We start from the raw sequence: 16,678 nt of genomic DNA, 5'->3' as shown, positions 1-16,678 counted from the left end.
CCTGTTATTTTCCAAAACTACAACTGTACGCATAATTGGCACCCCTCTGGCCTCACATGTAAGTCCCTTGTAAAAGGTGGTATGGGTACCAAAGGCACTGTGAACAGGGGAGGCCTCTAAGGGCTGCAGCACATATTGTGCCACCCTTAGAGGTCCTGTGCCTTAACACACACTGCTATTGCAGGCTGTGTGTTTTGGTGCAAAGAAAAGTGAAGAGTTGGCATGGCACACATACATGTGTACCGTTCCTGCAGCCCACTGCCTATGATATAGATAAGTCACCCCTCTAGCTGGGTGCACTATACCCCTGGTGAAGGTACAGGTGCATGAGCACTGTACCCCTAAAGTGTCTAAGTCCATTCTGAGACATTATAAGTGCAGTTAAGCCATAAAAAGTATATGGTCTGGGAGTTAGTCATTACGAACTCCACAGCACCATAATGGCTTTACTGAATTCTGGGAAGTTTGGTAACAAACTCCGCAGCATAATAAACCCACACTGATGGCAGTGTGGGACTTATTGTACAATGCCCTTAGAGGGCATCTTAGAGATGCCCCCGGAAAAACAAGCAACCTCTGTTGGGTTCCCCGGCTGGTAAACCCCAGCCTGCCACCACAAGACATGTTTCTGGACCCCTGGGGTGGGAGTTTTCGCTCCCTGGGCCCAGAAACAGAGCCTTTCCTGGGCAGAGCTGTTCACACCTCCCCCCAGGTCAGGAAGAGCCATCTGTGGCAGGGGAGCTTCAAAGGCCTTGCCGTCTTTGCAACACAACCCCCATCCTCTCCTGCTATTAGGAGCAGGCCACCTTCCTGTCTCACCCCCTTTTTGGCGGAAAGACATGTGGGAAAAATTAGAGCTGCCCAGAAGGTGTGCCCACCTCTGCAAACCCTAGCCCTCAGGTGGGGGATGCGGGGTGAAGCCCACTCTTCAGTGCCTGCCATCTTGCAGATGGCAAGCATTCAATCAGTATTAAGAATTGTGCCCACTCCCCCATGTGGGGTGAGCACACCCAGGGTGGGGTGTAGTCACCCTAATGTCAGTAGCCCATTGGCTACTACCTCGAGACCTCTAAAACGTCCCCTAAATACACCATTTAGCGGGCAGCCCTGAATCCAGAAGGCAGAAAAGCAAGAAGAAGGACCAAAGAGCTGTGCTGAAAGAAGAGGAGGACACCAACTGCCTTGACCCCAGCCCTACCGGCCTGTCCCAACCTCGGCCTGCTCCAGTGGAATCCCAGCGTGTCCTGCAACAAGAAGCTCCCCAGAGCCCGGAGGAGAGGACCTGCCCTACCTTCCCTACAAAGACTTTGTCTCCTGTGAGCACTGGACTTGCTCAAGGACGAGGCTTTGGCTGAATTCACGAGTGCACCACTCTGCATCCCACAGCCCGAGTTCAAGTGGCCCTACACCACGAGGAGGTCTCCATAGCGATCCTGACCTGGGATCTGGTGACCCCTGACCTACCTCAAGCCTCCCGACGACGCCTGCAGCCTCTATCTTGAGGGTTTCCGCAACCGGATCTGGTAAGGAAACCTGAAGACTAAAGACACCGCTGCACCCGGCGCCCCACGGCCTTGGCTCGCCCAACCGGTGTCCACACAACCCCATACATCCCAACTTACCTCTCCAACCAGTGATTGCCTCATGGAAGCCTCCCTGCCGAACCTGCCATATTTGTTCCGACCGAAGATCTTCCATTGAAGCCAACAGGGCACCCGACACCAAATCAGCACCCTGCACCCGGCCGCCCCTGTGCTGCTTTGGGTGCACCTTGTGTGGTAACTTGAATTCTCCTTTGCCCTGAGCTGAACTCTAGGAGCTTTGCTCCCTCAACCCTGTGGCTTATTCGAAATAAGCCACCAACCAGCTGCCCCATAGGCTAACATTGGGCCTCAGCACTATGGCCCCCGGCAACCCTAGTTCTGCTGAGGGTGCTTTTTGAGTGCATCCTTGACCCTGGGGTACTCTTGTTCAAACCCCAGAAACTCAACCCTAAAGACAGATTGCTTACTTGCAAACCGATAATCAATTTTTTCTTCATAGGATTGCATTGACTGTTTTCCTCTGAAAAAGTTCTAAGTGTTGAGTTGTGTTTGTATGGAAACCCAAGGAATTGTGTTTTAATGCAGAAATGTTTTACTTACCTTAATCTAGGAAATGTCCCAGTGTGATACTTAGGCATATCACACTGAGTAGCAAAAGTAATCTAAAAGTACTCTCAAGAATATTCTGAAAAGTAATCCCAAAGCAATTACTAATAGCTATTGTCTTCAAATAGTTTACAAACCTGTAACAAAGTCGGTTTCATCCAGCTTGCTTATTTTGATCAATCTGTCTTGAAAAGTGTAAGAAAGTGGCTCTGTATATACTGTTCCTAAGTAAGGTACAGTGTGCACAGAGTCCACAGTCCCCAGAGGTTTGGCAGAGGCTAAAGTTAGATATAACCTTACTCTCCAAAGTGGTAGCTTGGTCGAGCAGTAAGGGAGTATCAGAGGACACTGTAAAAGCATTGGTTGTACACACTAAGTAAGCAAATGGTCTCACACACTCAAGAACTGAACTCTAGGCAAATTGTTTTGTATATAATATATTATAAATATATTGTTTTATTTTAGAACCACAAGTAGGTATAAAAATACTTTCTCAGAATGAGATGTTGCAATTGAATACTTTAAATAAGCAATAGACTTTTGAATGCAATAGATACAGTTGTTGCAATATGCAATATAAACTTAACATAATAGCATTGAGCTCAATGGGAATTTTAAGTAAAAGTCAATATCAATTACTTTGCATTGGTTTTTCTTACTCAGGGCTGGATCCTGGATTCAGCCCTGGTGCATCTCCTGTAAACAGTTGAAAGAAATCTTTCTTGTTACACAGGTGATTTTAAAGGAATATTTTTTTGTTTCAAAAACCAGGCAATGTTATGCTATGGGAGAAAATCAGGTTATCGGAAAATCACAGTTGTAATTACTTTGTAGGGTCAGTGCTGGGCCCAAAGATCCAGCACTGGGATCTCTCCTGGTAACAGGTGAGGAATTTCGTTTTCGTTGATCGGATGATTTTTTGTGAATATTTCAAAGTTTCAAAACTGGACACTTGGAAGAATTTCCGAGTGAAAATCAGCCAATGTTACCCTATGGACAAAATGTGAGTTATCGGTTTTCAGGTAAGTATTCGACTGGCAGAGTTAAGGTTCTGGGGCAAGACTCTGGAGTCTCCCAGAGTCAGGTAGGTACAGTTGTTACACCCTCAGCGGCACAGAGGCAGCCGGGTGCAGAGTGAGTCGCCCAGTGTTAGCCTATAGGGGCAGGGGGCCTTTGGTTGGTGGCTGCTAGCAGGAAGGCCATGCAGCTTTGGGAGCTGAGCTCCTGGTCAGTTACACAGGGCAAGTGGGGAAGTAGGATAAGACAGATGCTGCACTCCCATTGGCACTCGGGTGGTTGGGTGCAGGGTGCTTTTGGGCCGTCGGGTGCCCAATGTATTTCAATGGGAAAGTTGAACAAAGGTTGCAGGCTCGGGGACGAAGATTCTTCAGGTGCGAGCACCATTTCGAGAGGTAAGTTGGGAAGCTGGAGGTTAGGTAGCCACCCAGGAGTTGGGCATAGGGGGCCGTGGGGCGCCGGGCGAAGGGGTGTCTTTTGGTGTCGGGAAATCTTACCCTCAGCTGGTCGCGGTTGGAGGGGTCCCTGGTTGTGAGGCTGCAGGTAAATGTACATGTATTTATATAGCGCAAATCACCGACGCGGTATCTAAGCGCTTGCTTAGGGAACCCGTCCTGGTATTCCCCTGTGAGATACCCCGGGAGCGTATCCACAAGGTGAAAGCCAGGCATCCCACTGTGAGGGGCCGTAGTGGAGATTAAGCAAGCTATTGCCCAGAGTCGCAGAGTGTGACCCCGTGAGTCGAGTAGGCACCGGAGCGAGAATTATCGAGTCCGTGGAATTTTAGAGCCCGAGACCCGCCTGTGAGAAGTTGGCCTGATATATAATGTTCACTATTCTAGTGAACACTTTGTATCAGTCCAAACAACCCTTATTGATGTTTGGTTGTAAGTCAACCTGATAGACCAGCTATCCTAGTAGCATGGACACGTGCAGTCTTTAGGCTAAACTCTAGAGGGCGTGTTAAGCCAGCTGTTTTACCATCACATATACCCCTTGAACACCAAGTGAAAGGACACCACACAAGTTGTTATGAAAAATAAAGTATATTTATTTATAACAAGACTACCCTGGCTCTTTATGAGACAGGGAGCTAAGCACACAACAAAACTCTTAAAGAAATACTTAAAGTCGCACAATTTACACAAATGCCCGAGGGGCACGAAAAACCATATACTATACAAGTGGAATGCGAAATACTAGCAGGTAAGTAACTATTCTCATAGGCTTTAGGATCGCTAGGACTGGACTACTGAACCTTTAGATTACAAGCAGGAGGCCTAGGGACGTCGTGTGCAGAGTGGGAACTCTCACGCGTAAGGCGGAAAAAAGTCTATGGAGGCTAGTAAAAGCAAAGTTAGTGTTCTCGGGCGAACCCGACTAGGTAGGTCAAAAACGAAAGTGGATCTAGACACTTAGAGAGTTGGTCTACGCTGGAGCACCGGAGTACTCGGTTTACCTAGCCCAGGGGCTGCGGCTGCATAGGGTTCAAATGTCGTCGGGTTTCTTCGTTGATGAACCAGGAGCCTGAAGGAAGAAGTTACTGGCAGGCGACCAGTGAAGAAGTTTGTGGGGGATCCAAGCCTGGATCGGGGAAGAGGAAGACCTGTAAGCAGAGGGGACCAAGTTCTGAATCACTAGCCAGTGATTTAGGTGGGCACCAGAGTGGCACCGGACGAAGTCACCTCGACCAGGTGAGTGGGCGCTGCTGGGCTCTGCAGTCTCTCGGGCCAGGAGGCGTTGTCGGCGACCAGGATGGAGGTGCGAGCTGTCCCACGAAGATATCTGCTGTCGACGTCGCTGGACCCAGGATTGGGCAACAAGTCTTGGCAAATGCAAGCCCACGCGGTGGACTTAAAATGGCGTCTGGAGTGGACCAGGAGGGTCCGGGGTGCTCCTCTGTTGGAGGGGAGCAAGGGCCAGTCTGGAGCAACCAGACCAGCGGTGTTTGTCGTCGAAGTTTGTCGTCAGGGGGTCACTAGCCAACGGGCCAGTGACCTGGACAACGCGGTGAGCAGCAAAGAGCAGAAGGGCCCCACGCAGGTCTCGTGGATGCAAGGGGGCTGAACTTCGGTGCTGGAGCTGCTCAGGGTCGGGGCTTCTCTTACCCCAAAGCACTTGGTCGAGGGTCACTCGGGAGTCGTGCTGGGCAAGCGTCGTGCAGTCTTGAAGATGGCCGGTCCCTCGAGGTCTCGTCGCACCCACGGGTCTCAGCTGGGCTGAAGATGCAGGTAGAGGTCAGAGGTGCCAGGGAAGCCGGTTCTCGTCGAGCTGGGCAGTCTTGATCCGGAGGAGAGACTTACAGCAGACCGCGATGCTTGGATGGTGCCTGCTGCTGCAGGGTGACTACTCCTTAGTCACAAGGGAGAAATCTTGAGAAGAGTCTTGAGTTCCTTTCGTGGAAAGTCGGTTCAGGATTCAAAGATGATCTAATTTGGAAGGGGGCCTGCTCCTACCTTTATCCTGGGAAAGGGGGCTGGCACGCGACTAAGTCCTGCCCTATGGGTGGGACTAGCAGGGGGGTGGTTACACCCCTCTCCTTTGCCGGGCTTTTCCCCAGATCAGGGGCTGGAGTGCCCCTGGAACTGGTTCAAGCCAGCCTATGCATAGTGAGCACCGGGGTGCCACTTGCAGTCACCTTCCTCTAAAGCCCTGCCTACCTGGGATACACAAAATCCTGTCTGGGATGGTGCTGGCACCGCCCCTGACAGGAAACCCTTTGTCCAGGCCTCCGTTGCTGGAAGGACTCCCAGCAGCAGGAGGGCACACTTGTGTCTCGGTGGCAGCATCCATTTTGTGGAGCTGAGGCTTGAGTTAACTTTAACCGGGGTTACAGCTACATACATGTCGTGTCCCTCTAGAAGGGTGGAATGCTAACCCCGTCGCCAGAATTGGCGAGGGGTTAGTATTCCAATTCGTATGACACCTTACTCGACATGTTTTGATAAAGCGATACCAGAGTTGGCATATAACCGCGAGGATTATAAGGCACTTAAGAGTATATGGTATGCGTTATCATGGAACAGCTATTAGGACTTGGTTCCGCAAGCTGCAAACGGGCTCAGCTCATGCCAGAGCACCATCTCACATTATTCCAAGCACTCTGCCTTCAGGATTGATAAGGCCTGCCATAGGAGTGACTGATAGGAATATATGTGTCCATTTTAGGGTTAGATATAGGAATACTATATCTAAAGCAAAGGGTGTGTACACCTCCTTGCCCCAGCTGTCAAGCAGCCAGTTGTGTCTGTTTTAGTTAGTCAGCTCAGGGGTGGCATAATACATGCTGCAGCCCCTGGGAGACCTCTGGGTACACCTCTGCCCTGGTTACAGGGACACAAGAGAGGGCCCAGTGCCAATTCAGTACCTGGGTACAATTTGGAATAGAGAGAACAGCTAGGCTGTGGGTCTGATTAGCAGGCCCACAGCCAGGGAAAGTCGTAAACCAGTGAAGCAAAAAGCAAAAATCTGGGTGATCATAGGATTGCAGACCCTACTCTCCTACATGACCCCCCCTCCAAACTTTGGGACAATAAGCTAACCTTGACCAGGTGAGTCTTCTTGCTCTAAGTGGAAATACCTGGAGAGCCCATCAGCATTGCCATGATCAGTACCAGGTCTATGCTCCACTGTAAAATCCATCCCCTGTAGGGAAATGGACCACCTAAGTAGTTTGGGGTTTTCACCCTTCATCTGATTTAGCCATAAGAGGGGCTTATGGTCAGTCTGAATCTTGAAGTGAGTGCCAAACAAGTATGACCTCAACTTTTTCAGGGCCCACACCACAGCAAAGGCCTCCCTCTCAATAGCTGACCAATTTTTCTCTCTGGGGGTCAGCCTTCTGCTAATAAAAGCAATGGGCTGGTCGTTACCATCAAAATTCAGCTGAGATAGAACAGCTCCCACACCCAACTCAGAAGCATCTGTTTGGACAATGAAGGTTTTGGAGTAGTCTGGACTCTTTAGGATAGGTGCTGTGCACATGGCCTGCTTTAGGTCATTGAATGCTTTCTGACAGCTTGCTGTCCACTGAACTTTCTTTGGCATCTTTTTACTTGTCAGGTCATTAAGTGGAGTCACAATGGACCCATAATTCTTGACAAATTTCCTATAGTAACCAGTCAGGCCCAAGAAAGCTCGAACCTGAGTCTGGGTGGTTGGAGGAGCCCAGTCCTTGATGGCCTGTATCTTACTCTCCAAGGGTTGAACCTGGCCTCCACCTACAAGGTGGCCCAGGTATACATCCTGTGTCTGCCCTATCTGGCACTTAGTGGCCTTGATAGTGAGACCTGCCTTTTGCAGTGCCTCTAACACTTTCCTCAGGTGGACCAGGTGATCCTCCCAGGTGGAACTAAAGACAGCTATATCATCAAGATATGCTGCACAGAAGTCATCCAACCCAGTGAGAACTTGATTCACCAGCCTTTGGAAGGTGGCAGGTGCATTTTTCAAACCAAAGGGCATTACCACAAATTGATAATGCCCACCAGGGGTAGAAAATGCTGTCTTGGGCTTGGCCTCCTCAGCTAACCTGATTTGCCAATACCCAGCTGTCAGGTCAAATGTACTTAAGTAGTTGGCAGAAGCCAATCTATCTATAAGTTCATCTGCTCTTGGTATTGGGTGGGCATCAGTCTTAGTGACTGCATTGAGTCCTCTGTAGTCTACGCAAAACCTCATCTCTTTCTTACCACCCTGGGTGTGAGGCTTTGGCACTAGAACTACTGGGCTAGCCCAAGGGCTATCTGAGGGCTCAATGACTCCCAGCTCCAACATTTTCTGCACTTCTGTCTTGATGCAGTCTCTGACATGATCAGGCTGTCTGTAGATTTTACTCTTGACAGGCAGACTGTCTCCAGTGTCAACTTCATGGGTACACCAATCAGTTTGACTGGGGGTCAGAGAGAACATATGTCTAAAGGATTGCAGAACTTGTCTACAATCCTGTTGCTGATGTTCAGAGAGGCTGCCACAAAAGACAACACCGTCTACTGATCCATCATCAGGATGATTCTGAGTGAGCAGGTCTGGGAGAGGGTCACTCTCTTCCTCCTGTCCCTCATCTGTGGCCATGAGCAAGCCCATGTCCTTCCTGTCGACATATGCCTTGAGCCTGTTTACATGGAGCACCCTGAGGGGGCTCCTAGGAGTTCCAAGGTCCGCCAGGTAGGTGACCTCTCCCTTTTGCTCAATGATGGTGTGGGGCCCAGACCATTTGTCTTTGAGTGCTGCTGGGGCCACTGGCTCCAGCACCCACACCTTCTGTCCAGGCTTGTACACAGTCAGGACAGCCTTTTGGTCATGCCAAGCTTTTTGAAGTTCTTGGCTTGCCTCAAGGTTTTTAGATGCCTTTTCCATATACTCAGCCATCCTGGAGCGGAGACCAAGTACATAGTCCACAATGTTTGTTCCAGGCTTTTCGAGAGGTCTCTCCCATCCTTCCTTTACCAAACAAAGGGGTCCCCTTACAGGATGCCCAAACAGAAGCTCAAAAGGGCTGTAACCAACCCCCTTCTGTGGGACCTCTCTGTAAGCAAACAAGAGGCAGGGTATCAGGACATCCCATCTCCTCCTGAGAGGTTCAGGTAGTCCATGAATCATCCCTTTTAGGGTCCTGTTGAATCTCTCAACAAGCCCATTGCACTGTGGGTGATAGGGTGTGGTGAACTTATAGTTGACACCACATTCCTTCCACATTGCAGTCAGATATCCTGACATGAAGTTTGCACCTCTGTCAGAGACAACCTCCTTAGGGAAGCCCACTCTGGAGAACACTCCAATTAGGGCTCTTGCCACAACAGGTGCTGTAGTGGTCCTAAGCGGAATAGCTTCAGGATACCTGGTGGCATGGTCCACCACCACCAGTATAAACTTGTGCCCTGATGCTGTCTGGGGTTCCATTGGACCAACAATGTCAATCCCCACTCTCTCAAAGGGTACCCCCACCACAGGTAGTGGTATGAGGGGGGCCTTTGTTGTGCCACCTGACTTGCCACTGGCTTGTCAAGTGACACAGGAGCGACAAAACTCCTTGGTATCTTCACTCATGTGAGGCCAGTGAAAGTGTGTGACAAGCCTGTCCCACGTCTTGTTCTGGCCTAAGTGACCTGCAAGGGGAATTTCATGGGCCAAGGTAAGAAGGAAACCTCTCTGAGACAAGGAGATGACCAGCCTCCTGGTCTTACCAGGCTTGGGGTCTCTTGACTCAGAGTACAGAAGTCCATCATCCCAGTATACCTTGTGGGTACCTGTGGCATTCCCTGCAGCCTCAGCAGCAGCCTGCTGTCTGAGGGGTTCAAGTGAGGGGCAGTCTAACTGTGCCTTTCCCAGGTCTTCCCTGGAGGGTCCCCCTGAGCCCAGAAACTCAACCTGATCAGGTTCAAGCTCTTTAGGCTCAGTTTCCCTCAGTTCCTTGAGATCAGCCTCCTCAGAGACTTGATCCACAACCTGGGGCAAGGGGGAAGGCAATGCCTTAAACCTACTGCTCCTCTTCTTGGGAGGTGTCTGGTCCATTGTTCCAGGATCCAGCACCTGTTCAGTGGGGCATCTTTTGGCCTGTGACCTAGTCACAGCAAGGACATGTGCTGGCAAGCCTAACATTTCCATGTGAGTCCTCTGCTCCACTTCTGACCATAGGGATGTTTCCAAATCATTGCCCAACAGACATTCTACGGGGAGGTCTGAACTAACTACAACCTTCTTTGGGCCACTTACCCCTCCCCAGGAGAAATCAACAATTGCCACACTGTGATTGGTAGTGACATTGCTGGCATTGGTCACCAGTTAATCTGTACCTGGCATGATCTGTCCAGGGTACACAAAGTTAGGTGTCACCATTGTGACACTGGCACAAGTGTCCCTGTAGGCCTGAGCCATCTTTCCATTTATTAAAGGTGTCTGCCTGTATTTGCCCAAAGTATTGGGACTTGCATCAGGGGATATATCTACATCCCCTGTACAGACAAGGACAGCCTGAGTGAGTGTGCCAATTAAGTTGTCAGACCCCTCAGTTCCCAAGGTTAACCCAACTATTCCCTTGGGAGGTGCACTACCACTACTGACTGTACTAGGGGGTGCAGTTGCCTTAGGGGCTGTAGTGGTAGGAGTTTGCCCTCCTCTTTTGGTGCACTCACTAAACCAGTGAGACTTACTTTTACAGTACTGGCACCACCTTTTTGACTGGCCTTCTTGAGTCTTCTTTTTCTGCTGTGAAGCCTGACCCCCACCCTCTTTGGTTTGTTGGGGACCTGTTGAAGACTTCTGGTCATTTTATTCACTCTTGTTACTACCCTTTTGGTCTGCTTTCTTCTGACCACCCTGGTTCTGAGTCTGGTTCTGCTTGACCCTTGTTCTGACCCATCTGTCTGCCTTCTTTCCCAATTCTTGGGGAGAGGTCAGATCTGAGTCAACAAGGTGCTGATGCAACAACTGGTTCTGACAGTTATTTAAAATCTGCTCTCTCATGATCAGATTGTACAACCCTGTATAATCAGTAACCTTACTGCCCAGCAACCAGCCTTCCAAAGTTTTAGTGGCACAATCCACAAAGTCAGACCAATCCTGAGACTGAATTTTCTGGGTATCCCTGAACAGCAACCTGTACTGTTCAGTGGTTAAGCCAAACCCATCAACCAGTGTATTCTTCAGGACTTGGTAATTGTTAGCATCCTCAACTCTAGTAGTGAGGAGCTTATCTCTACCTTTGCCTTCAAAGGAGAGCCACAGTATAGCTGCCCACTGACTTTGGGGGATGCACTGGACAGTGCAGGCCCTCTCCAAAGCAGCCATCCATTTGTGGATGTCATCCCCTTGTTTAAAGGGGGGCACTATCTTACTCAAGTGTTTAGTATCTAAACTCCTTTCTTTATCTCTTGGGAGATTGCTGCCACCAGTGGGGGCTACCCCACTCATCTGCTGCTCTCTAGCAAAGGCAAGCTTCTCTTTGGCCAGGGCAAGTTCTTCCCTTTCAATCCTCAGATTAGCCTGCTTCATCCTTGCTTCATGCTCTCTTCTCTGAGGGGAAGTCAATCTCCTCTGGGGAGAATTCCTTCTCCTCTGAGAAGAGGCATTAGAGTGCAGAGATCTATTGGAGTCCCTAGAATGAGATCTATCTCTTCTAACTCCAAGGTTAGGCCTCATGAGGGTCAGTACTGGGGGTCCCCCAGATCCTTCCCTATGTAGGTCTAAGTTGGCCCTAGTAAATCTGCTGACTAACTCAGACCTTTTGTCTGCCTCATCCCCAGAGAGTTCCTCTTCTTCCTCCTCCTCAACTGCATTTTCAGTGTCAAGGAGGTCTGGATCACCAAGGGTACCCTCTAAGGCTGGCATACTCCCATCTGTATGAGAAGCTCTTCTAGCATCATATGTCTCTAAGAGACCTAACAAAAAGGGAGTGGTGGGGTTAGACCCCTGTTTCAATTTCCTGGAGGTACACAAGTGTCAACTCCTGGAAATTGAGAGCTGCATATCTTGAGATGACCTGTGGAGGGTCATTAGCCACTAGGGGAGTCTCTGAAGACTCTCCATGGGTAGACATGCTTTTCTAGTGAGGTGTAAGTGGTGCACTTACCTACACTATTTGTTTGCCTACTGATCCCTTGCTAAGAGTTGTAGTTTAGGGTGTGCTAAGCCCTAGGAGCTACAACAGCTGGTTCAGTGGAACTCAGAGTATTCTAAGCTAAGTTATATGTACCTTAGTACTTATGTGATCTTTCAAATGATATTCTTAGGATACGTGTGGTAAAACAACAGCAAGCTCAAATCCCAACCGCTGCTCACCAATGTGAGAAGTTGGCCTGATATATAATGTTCACTATTCTAGTGATCACTTTGTATCAGTCCAAACAACCCTTATTGATGTTTGGTTGTAAGTCAACCTGATAGACCAGCTATCCTAGTAGCATGGGCACGTGCAGTCTTTAGGCTAAACTCTAGAGGCCGTGTTAAGCCAGCTGTTTTACCATCACATATACCCCTTGAACACCAAGTGAAAGGACACCACACAAGTTGTTATGAAAAATAAAGTATATGTTCGAGGCATATGGGCTGCAGATGGTACATTTATGAATAGATCGCCATCTGGTGTTGGGCTCGGATGATTGCACTTGTTTTTCTTCTGGAGAAGTCTTTATCGTCATAGATGACTCCTCCTCTTGGTGTTAGTGCGCATGGGCATCGGCTCCATCCTTAGATTGTTTTTTTCCGCCATCGGGTTCGGATGAGGATCGAAGCGCTCCGGACCGACTTCAATAAAGAAGGTTATATTCGGCGCGTAACCCTTTCCAATTCGACGGTATTGTTATCGAACGCGACTTCAATTCCATCTCGACGCGTTTCGAAGAACGACGACTACGAGAAGACCAGCTCGACGTAGTCCAGCCCGGAGTCCATGGAAAGGACTCCATTCAAAAAATGTCCAACGTGTGGTGCTAAGTTCCCACACAAGGACCTACACGAAGTGTGCAACCTCTGCTTGTCCCCTGAACACGAATCCAGGGACTGTGAGGCCTGTGCAGCATTTTCTTCAAAATCGACGATTAGAAACCGTCGAGCCCGAAGACACGAGGTATCGAGAATGCAGTCACAAGCAATCCCGGAGCTGTTCGAGGACCAGCACCCAGAACAGGAGGAAGAGGAGGTCGACGAAGCGGGGTCAGAAGTGGACGAGTCCGACGTCGAGGAAATCGACGTCCAGCAAACCGTGAGTGACGACGTCCCTTTACCAAAGAACAGACCCCGCACGGTGTCGACCCCGCCCTCGAGCCCAGTCAGACAACCGAAAAAAGTTTCCGAGGCCCCGCCTTCGGGCCCGGCAACGAAACCGAAACCGAAACACTCGGTCTCCCATCATGGTGGTTCCGATAGACGACCCACATCGACACCGAAGCTCCATGTCAAAGAAAGCTCGAAGTCGAAACAGTCCATGCCGACACCGAAACACGTTTCGACGTCGAAAACACCCTCGACACCGGGGACATCGTCGACACCGAAAACATCGGATCCGAATAAAATCTCGGTGCCGAAAACACAAATGGACAGTCAGAAGAAAAAACACCTTTCGGACCCGAAAACTGCGGTACCGACACAGGAATATAAAACAGATCCTAAACAAAAGACTCTGTTTATTGATCCACAAACTGGCAAGGTAGTCACAGAACTACCTAAAAAGAGGAAGAATGAACAGTCGGACGACAGGACTCATCCGAAGAAGAGAACAATGGGGACAAATACAACTCCTCCCCATTCTCCAAAACCTAGAGACACACCCTCTTCTCCTCTTCCTCACAATAGGCCAAATATTCCTCCCACACGACCATCTACACCTACAACAGATGTAGAAAGTGACACAGGGGAGGGAGAACATCCTGGGGATGATGAAGACACAATCCCAGAGGAGGCAGACCCATGGGAAGAGTACAATGTAGGGTCAGATAACGATAACGACCCTGAACTGTATCCTTCAAAAACTTCACCTCCTGATGATAATACTGGTTTTGCGCAACTCATTAATAGAGCAGCAAAATACCACAAGGTAGAACTACATGCAGAACCTCAAATAGAGGATTTCTTATTAGAAACACTACCTACTACACAAAGAACATCAGGAACACTACCAATGCTTAAGGGCCTTCTCACTCACACATCAGAAATATTCAAAGACCCGGTGAGGGCTAGGGTACTGAACCCAAGGATTGATAAGAAATATAGAGCAGCTCCAAAAGACCCAATATTCATTAAAGGGCAAATTCCTCTAGACTCACTAGTAGTCACAAACGCTCGTAAGAGAGCAAACTCTTTATCTACAGGAGAAGCTCCACCTCCTGACAAAGAGTCTAAGCTAATAGATGCCTCTGGAAAGAGGGTAGCATCTCAAGCGGCAAACAGCTGGCGCATAGCTAATACACAAGCACTACTTGCAAGGTATGACAGAGCGCATTATGATGAGTTAGAAAAACTCATCACACATCTCCCTAACGAACATCAAAAGAGAGCAGATCAACTCATACAGGAAGGGAAGTTAATTACTAACACTTCAATCAAGTGCGCCCTAGACGCGGCAGACACTGCAGCAAGATCTATAAACACAAGCATCATGTTAAGGAGACATGCATGGCTCAGGGTTTCAGGGTTCAAACAAGAGGTACAAACATCATTACTGAACCAACCTTTTGATGAGAAAACACTTTTCGGCACAGGGACAGATGAGGCCTTAGAAAAGATGAAAAAGGATACGGAAACGGCTAAATCAATGGGAGCATTGCAACAGCCGACACAAAGAGGTTCCTTTCGTAGGTCCACCTATAGAGGAGGATCCAAAAATACAGGTACAAGCCAGCAACAAACCTCTTTTACACCTACATCACCCAGAGGTAATTCCAGAGGTAGTTACAGAGGTAACAACAACAAGGGTAGAGGTCGCGGAAACAACAACAACCGCAACTCTCCAACCCCAAAGCAGTGACTTCATACAGCTCCCCCCAGACCATATAACACCGGTCGGGGGACGCCTATCACAGTTCCTACCTGTCTGGGAAAACATCACATCAGACAGGTGGGTGAGACAAATTATCCAACATGGTTATTGCCTGGAACTCACATCTACCCCACCAAACATCCCCCCCAAACAGCGTCCAATGAAACAAGATCACCTGACACTGTTAAAACAAGAAGTACTATCCCTACTAGAAAAGCATGCCATAGAGAAGGTTCCACAGCACCAACAAGGAACAGGAGTATACTCCCTATACTTCCTAATTCCCAAAAAGGACGGGTCTCTAAGGCCAATACTGGACCTGAGACCTCTCAACGCATTCATAAATTCGGAACATTTCCACATGGTCACGCTCCAACAAGTACTTCCTTTACTGAAGAAAGGGGACTTTCTTTCTACACTGGATCTAAAAGACGCTTACTTTCATATCCCAATTCACAAAGCCCACAGGAAATACCTCAGGTTTGTGGTAGAAGGACAACATTATCAGTTCAAAGTCCTTCCGTTTGGTGTCACAACGGCACCAAGGGTGTTCACAAAATGCCTGGCAGTGGTGGCAGCTCACCTAAGAAGACAACAAATACATGTCTTCCCATACTTGGACGACTGGCTAATAAAGGCCAAGTCACAAGAGGAATGTCTTCAGAACACACAAAAGACAATTCAGATACTACACCAGCTAGGGTTCACAGTGAACTACACAAAGTCACACCTACAACCAAGCAAGGTTCAACAATATCTGGGGGCTACTATAGACACAGAAAAAGCCAAAGTATACCCCAATCCAGTCAGAATCCAAACAATGCTTACAATCATTCAAAGATTCCAGCCACAACACTCACTACCAGCAAGAGTGTTCATGCAGCTATTAGGGATGATGTCATCCTGCATACTGCTAATACCATATGCCAAACTACAAATGCGTCCGCTACAACAATGCTTAGCGACACAGTGGAATCAGGCTCAAGGACAGATTACAGATCTGGTGTTGGTAGACGACCGCACACACCGCTCTCTGAAGTGGTGGAACACAACAAACATTGCCAAGGGGCGGTCGTTCCTAGAACCGATTCCACAGGTGACAATAACAGCGGACGCATCGCTCACAGGATGGGGAGCACATATGGAGAAATACACAGTACAAGGAAGGTGGAGTGTGCAGGAAAAAAGACTGCACATCAATCATCTAGAACTACTAGCAGTGTTTCTAGCATTGAAAGCCTTCCAAATACATGTTGCCAACAAAGCAGTCCTGATCAGAACAGACAACATGACAGCAATGTATTATATTCAAAAACAGGGGGGGACGCACTCTCTCCAACTATCCGGACTAGCACAGGAAATCTGGAGATGGGCCATTCCTCAAAACATCTATCTGTTAGCCGAACACCTACCAGGAGTCCAAAACCAGATAGCAGACATCTTAAGCAGACAGTCGGAACAAATACACGAATGGGAACTGCACCAACAAATACTGCAGCCATTCTTCCAAAGATGGGGACAGCCAGAGATAGACCTCTTTGCCACTCATCAGAACGCAAAATGCCAAAGCTTCGCGTCCAGGTACCCACACCACCTGTCGCAGGGCAATGCGTTATGGATAAATTGGTCCAACAAATTTGCATACGCTTTTCCCCCTCTCCCACTAATCCCATTAGTGGTCAGGAAGCTGCAACAACACTCAATGACCATGATACTAGTAGCACCCACGTGGGCAAGACAACCGTGGTTCACCACGCTCCTGCAACTCTCACAAGTGCCACATCAAAAGCTAAGAATTCTACCCATGCACCTTACACAGAACCATGGAGAAATAATGCACCCAGATCCCACACAACTGAACCTAGCGATCTGGCTCCTGAAATCCTAGAATTTGGGTACTTAGATCTACCCCCAAATTGCATGGAGATAATTAAATAAGCGAGACGTCCCACCACCAGAGCATGCTATGCAGCTAAGTGGAAGAGGTTTGCTATACACTGTACTACTAATAATATCAACCCTCTGGACGTATCAACAA

General features: G+C 48.7%; 1 protein-coding gene across 2 annotated transcripts in view; it reads left to right on the top strand.

Annotated features, from left to right (window-relative positions):
- Positions 1-16,678, top strand: part of KMT2A (lysine methyltransferase 2A) — a 1,541,152-nt gene that overhangs the window by 1,061,907 nt on the left and 462,567 nt on the right. The window lies entirely within an intron of this gene.

Source organism: Lissotriton helveticus, chromosome 3_1, assembly GCF_964261635.1.
Source record: "Lissotriton helveticus chromosome 3_1, aLisHel1.1, whole genome shotgun sequence".
Classification (NCBI taxonomy): Eukaryota; Metazoa; Chordata; class Amphibia; order Caudata; family Salamandridae; genus Lissotriton; species Lissotriton helveticus.
Note: the sequence above shows the minus strand (reverse complement) of the source record. Positions and strands in the feature narration are given on the sequence as shown.